Source organism: Stylophora pistillata, chromosome 3 (assembly GCF_964205215.1).
Source record: "Stylophora pistillata chromosome 3, jaStyPist1.2, whole genome shotgun sequence".
Taxonomy (NCBI): domain Eukaryota; kingdom Metazoa; phylum Cnidaria; class Anthozoa; order Scleractinia; family Pocilloporidae; genus Stylophora; species Stylophora pistillata.
The window spans coordinates 18,582,501-18,588,919 of NC_142521.1; the positions used below are offsets into that span (position 1 = coordinate 18,582,501).

At 37.5% G+C, this 6,419-nt stretch overlaps 1 protein-coding gene across 2 annotated transcripts in view; it reads right to left on the reverse strand.

Annotated features, from left to right (window-relative positions):
* The window catches only part of LOC111346156 (plasmolipin-like), a 14,735-nt gene extending 8,567 nt beyond the window's left edge, over nucleotides 1–6,168 (reverse strand). The window contains exon 1 of one of the 2 annotated variants that reach the window (XM_088754107.1): nucleotides 6,041–6,168. The gene's annotated coding sequence lies outside the window, so the exon portion shown is untranslated. Of the gene's footprint in view, nucleotides 1–2,188; nucleotides 2,280–6,040 lie in introns of those variants that run through there. The other variant, XM_088754106.1, reaches the window with a different exon arrangement.
* Between the last annotated feature and the right edge of the window lie 251 nt (nucleotides 6,169–6,419).

The window sequence follows — 6,419 nt, forward strand, 5'->3', positions numbered from 1 at the left end:
TAATTTAGACACGGGAAATCTATCAGATAAATAATATTATTAAAAACTAGATCATTGGATAATGCAATTCAAGTCTTTTTATTGGCTTAGCCATTATGGTATATCAGCCAATATACCATAATCTACAAATATGGCAAGCGTACGTTTCAGCTTAAGATTAAAAGGGAGCTAAAAATTTAATAAAATTTAATAATTTAATTTAACGTTTTTAATAAAACAATTATTCCACTCGCGCTTGTTGGATATGAGATGATTATAGCCAACTCGGCGCTACGCGCCTCGTTGGCTATCTATCATCTCATATCCAACGCGCGCTCATGGAATAATTGTTAAATATCATTACAATCTATTATTACAATTACAATCTACTTTAATCTATATAAACATGATCTAAAATTTAAGAGTGAAAAAATAAAGAAATTCTGCTTTACATAGATGCCGTGTGCGTTTTGGCGATTCAGACAAAGAAATCGCGACAACCATTTCGAAAAGATTGAAGTGATTTTGCTTGTCGCAATTCAGGGGACAAGCTATTCCAGATAACCGCACCGTTATAGCTTAAGCTATTTTTCAGGAAATTGGTGCGGGGCAATGGAACAGCTACTTTGTTTTCAGAGTTCCTTAGATTATAAGGAGGATCATATTTAGTGAAAAGAGAACAAGGATAGTCGGGCGCAAGACTATGTATAGATTTATAGACCATGGTGACCACTTGATTAGAGTAAAGTAAAGTAAAGTATGTTGAAGTCCTAAATGTAATAACTTTCCTAAATGTAATAAAGTCCTAAATGTAATGAAGTCCTAAATGTAATAACATTTGGTCCTAAATGTAGTAAAGTCCTAAATGTAATAACATTTGATCCTAAACCTCCATTGCAACAGTTAAACTGCGCTTGTGCATCCACATTGAGATGTTAAAGTGACAACTGTTGCACCAGAGAATCCTCTGACCAAAATTCATGGCGTATTGTGGGCTCTCTCGCTGATTTTAATCAAGGTCTTTTTTTTTCCTTGAGTTGTAGGCCGAGAAGCATTGGCTACAAATCTTCATACTGATGTGCATTTAGCATCAAATTGACAGATCCCAAAACAATAGAGCGCTGACCAATCCGGCCATCTTGACCGAACAGGCATGGTCAAGAGATTTTATATTTTAGGCAAGTAATTTTTCACAGCAAAAATGCGTTTTCTTCTGAGTAATAACGGATAACGGAAAATAGTATCTTTGTTTTACGTATCGCGAATGCATATCATTCACCGTTCATGGCTTTTAACTTTTTACAATCACGAGTCATGGCAATTAACAACAGCCAATCACGTTTCCCTGAAAACCCCCACATTTACATTCAGACATGGAGACGAGACGGACGAGACGAAATTATTTGTCTGACCATTTACTAATGCATATTTAAAAGATAAAAACCTGCGACTAGTTGTTGAAGAATCGTCGCATGAAAACTGAAAACTCTTAACCGTGCCGATCCCAAAAAAATTTATGAGAAGACAAATCCGAATTTGCAGAGGCAATGTAGCATTTGTAAACGAACGATGGAGTTAATTAATTTATTGCCACTAGTGTTGTTTACCCATTCGGACTAGGAACAGTTTAGGACGTGTGAAAGAACTGAAGCAGAAACTGCTTCCAAACAGAATTTACATAAACTTCAACATTGCCTGTATTCAGGGATACAAACCGTTAATCGACAGCAGGTAAAGGCGTATTCTTTGCATTTTATTCTCAATACATAGGAAATTGTATTTTAATTCCTCCTTGACGTCTTCCAAAATATACCACAAGCTGTGGTGGACATTATGTTGGAAGAAATCGAAAGTGATAACACAGGAATATTGGCAGCTGAAGGCTTTTGAAAAGTCCCGAAGTATATGTACTTTCCTTAGTCTTAAAACTCATTAAATGGTATCAAATGCAACTCTTTGCCTCTACTTTAAGTTAGACTTTGAGAGATATTTCTTTTACTGTGCGAAAAGGTTGGAAAATGTTCTTGTTTTTCGTGATGAGCCATCGTCTCGGTATTTGGTGAAGGTATTTGCTTTCTCTTTTCTGTTGTGACTGTTTGAAAAGGGACTAACAAAGGAAATCGATCAGAAAGCGACAACATGCAGTGATCTCTCTTGGTCTGTCGATAAAGATGCATCTAAATGGTGGTTAGTCTTGTTATTTGCCTACCTTGAAATTCAAGTTCCTTGGCGGCGCACAATGAGACTGATTACCGTGATGATTTATACATCGGAATTGCGCAATCACATCACGGAATTCATTCTCAAACTTGCTCTCAGTGCTCGGAGGGCGACTGAGGTTGCGCCCCGACTGAGTCCTTCTATTGTTCTTGAGAAAGGGTAAACGTAGCGTGATGTACTTTAAGAAGGAAATTTTCCCTTTTGAATTAAGACAATTCATCCTAGCGATAGTACACAATTCGCGCCGGATACTCTGAAATAAGACCTTGAGAACAAACAGACAGAAATTTAAAGAAAAAATTATTTTAAAACCTTTCAATCTTAGCACGGGTTTAAAAACGAGCCATTTACAAAGCAAAAATTTATTTGAATAGTAAAAACCAAACGTTTTCGACACTAAGTCATCATCGGGGTAAATAAGCACCGTCCATTAAATTAATGTTCCTGATGTTTTGAACGGATTTTTTCGAGAGTAAGGAAGGTATTCTTCTTCAGATAAACAGTATCAGTTGAAATTATTCTATTGAGTGTGTATGATAATTTCAGCGTGAGAAAATTGGCATGGCCAAAATTGAAAGAAACGACGGTGAACGACTTCGAGTTAAGATAGATCTTTGGCGTAGTCAATAAAGGATTTAATATAAAGCAAAAAGATTTCGCTCTAATAAGAATCAAGAATGATTTGTTTATTTTGAGAATCGAGAAAGAGAGCCAGCTGTGTTTGTAGCATAATAAACCCAAGAGGGTCGTTTAAACTTTTTCTTTGTTTTGACTGTCTAGCCCTTCTACCGCTTTTCGCGACTTCGTCGCAGACATTGTCCAAAAGTTACAATCAACCACCCAAGCGAGTAAGTTACTGTGTTTTAGAAGCGTAGAGGCGTATTGATAGTTAAGCTTAAAACAGTAGGATAAAGTATTTGTATATGCTTTGCGTTTGAAAAGTCTCCAGTTTTTCTTTACCCTTCTTTTAATTCCTTTTGCAAATTACCATAGATTTTCTTGTACTCATTTGACAACAGCGTTTATTTCTTGATGTTTTCGTTGAAAATTTTGCGCGGAGAATTTGTGTACGGCTGGCCAGATTGATCCACTCGCACATGCCCAATGTTTGACCGCTGGTTTCAATTGTTGTGCAGTTATGCTGTACAGTCAGACTGCTCGATACCTATTGCCCCAGCTGCGTCTAATCTTAGTCACCACCAGGCCCCACACTTACGACTGCAATTACAAGGAAGAAGAATTGCAATGTGATATTTGACATCCCTTCTCGCCCCAAATAAGTTGATGTCTACGTCTAAAACAAACTAAACATACTAGCTCATCACTATCGTTGACTATGCCTTTGACGGCTTTATCGTCCCGCAGAGAGAAAGCCAGCATCCCCTCACCAGATTCTTTCATCCTTTCAAATTCTTCAACTTCTACTCAGTTGTTCACCTCTGATGATTTTAACATTCGACGCCCCTCGTAATATAGTGCCTTATCACCATGGTCTCAATTATTTGACTGATATCCTTTCGCCGGCTCTCCAGTATCGCACGGCAGCTGCACGTATTCAACAAGGTCGAGCAGGACGTCGTCTACTAAAGCAAAGGGTCTCCTGTTCCCTTCGGAGTTTTCACGATCTTTATAGGGCCACAGACCTATGCCGCAATAATGCTTGTAACGCTAAAACCATAACGACTGAAATATTCAATCTGGTGTTAAATCAAAGCAAGTATTAGCGTACTACATTCGATGTAGATCTCAAAGAAAACTTCCGGAAATATTTCACACTCGTGAAATGTTTTTCGCACCTATTACTATTTTTATCATCACCAATCAATTGTTGCTTTATGAACTCAAGAATCTTTTCAAAGTCAGTTCAACCAGTCGATACAACGTTAATGGGCAAATCTTTTGTGTTACTGCCAGCTGATTTGAAACGGAAAAGTTTTGCTCTTTACGAGCACGTCACTCTCATAGTGCCGATTCAGTAGAAGAAAAGTCCGTTTCAGAGTCAGCTTATGCTGTGTTGTCTAATGTTTGATCGTTAAGGAGATCAGCCGGCGTCGAGCAAACCATGTTTCCCTTTTTTTTTTCTTTAAATCAATTAGTAGACCATTAAAAAACGGCTCACGCGATTAGTTTTACTCACATCTCAGAGAAAGCAAAAGCACAAATTTTTGGGTGAGATTTTGGAGATCGGTACACCATTAACCACCTTTCACATAGATAACCATTTTGAATGTGCTGGTCAGCAGCTTCTTTTCATTTACACCTGTTAAATGTAAGTCACTGAGCATATAATTTATGCAGATCCGCGCAGTACCTTTTTTTGTTTGTTGGATTTGTTGCATGCATTTCAAGATCAAGAGAACACAATTGTTCCCAGTTATCTCCTCTTGGGGAGAAAAATCATCTCGTCGCTATTCATATAACCACGAAAATATTCGACAATTTGAAAACAATAACTTTTTGGAGAGCTTTCACAAGCTCCGAATTGGGAAACAAAATGTGCATGCTAACAAGGTCTGGTCTAAAAAGTAAAAAAAAAAAATTTGTATCCAAGCCTGCAAATTGTCCGACCTGGCTACAAGTCTGCAGACTTCCTTCCCCAAGTTCTCAATTTGGTTTATGACTTGTACCTCCATCACTGATCACACAAGCATAACGTTATCACATTTTTCCAAAATCTATTTTACTAAAGAGTCTGAGCCAGTGATAATTGGAGGCATTGGTCAGCGTACTCATTGTTTGGCCAGCTGTCATTAGATGCTGTCAGTATAACGGTCTCCAGCCAATGGTACTCGATTTGCGACTAGTGAGTAAAAAGATGCTGGTTGATATCAACGAGCCCGCAATGTGACATGAATACTGGTCATAGGATTTTTTTGGTGCAAGAGCTGTCACTTTAACAACTCAATGTGGATGTCCGCTATAACAGCAATACATTAGCACAGTCGAACGATTGCACCAGAGGATTATTACATTTAGGACCAAGTGTTATTACATTTAGGACTTTATTACATTTAGGAAAGTTATTACATTTAGGAAAGTTATTACATTTAGGACTTCAACAAACCCCGCGTTATTGCATGAGGAATTTACATCACCTTAGACCCCCTGGTGGACGCGCCAAGGAGCTGGTGTCCCAAAATAAACCGACTGGATCCACAAATTATTTCTATTTCTTTTCTCATTGGCCAATTACTCAATAGACACTCTATACGCTGCTCGACTATAATAGTAGGTGTAACCATTCAATTTTGTGTGTGTAGTCTAAAGGTTGATTGACTTTCTGAAAACGTATTAACTGCGATAACATTTAGCAAAGCCGGCATGACAATTGTACATTATTTACATCACAGATCAATGGAAACTACCAGAAAAGGTAAGGCCCATCTACAAATACGGCTTATCATTACAGCAACTCAAAAATAGCAGTATCTTTGAGGAGTGCAAGGGAAACTTGTATTTTTCTTTCTTGAGGATATGAATTATATTATTTAAAATAATTTTCCTTGTTTCCGGTCTTTTCCTTCGCGCTGATAACAGAGACTGTCAGTTCTAAAACATAGACGCAACTACGTATTTATTTCGTAAAGTTTACACTCGTAGCATCAGCTTTAAGAACTCTTTAAATTCGCTTTAACGAAGAGCTTACACTCGTAACTTCACAGACGGCCAAGCGTATTGTATGTGATTTTGGGGTCTAACGGTCATTTAAGGGAATACCTAACATATAAAATTGAATTTTAAAGCGTAAACGTCGGACGTTGAAAAGGAAAAATTATAGAGAAAAAAAGAAATTAAAAAAAGATGATAAAAGCGGGGAATATAACTTGTCAAGTCTCCTTACCTTTTTTCCGTAGCAGCTTTGTCGCTTACGGTCCTTTTAACGCTGTTTTTTTGGAGTGGACTCTCTTTCACTTTTAAGTACGGTTTGATAAAGAAGAAATCAGTTTAAAATTTCCAAACAACTGATGATGAAGTAGAAGTCCTCCGTTTGAACCAGTTGGCTTTTTAATCTTAAAGTCACAACCAACGAGAGAGACAACAAAAAGGGAGAGGTAACTCTTCACTTTTTATGGACATTCACATGACTCCATTAATAAAACGGTCTCCCATAAGGGAAGAGTTTTTAGTAACAAAGAGTTATCGCTGAGTTTTATAATTGTCCGCGTTGAATCAAAACTGAAACTACAAAAAACACGTGCAGCGAACAATGAAATGAAAAC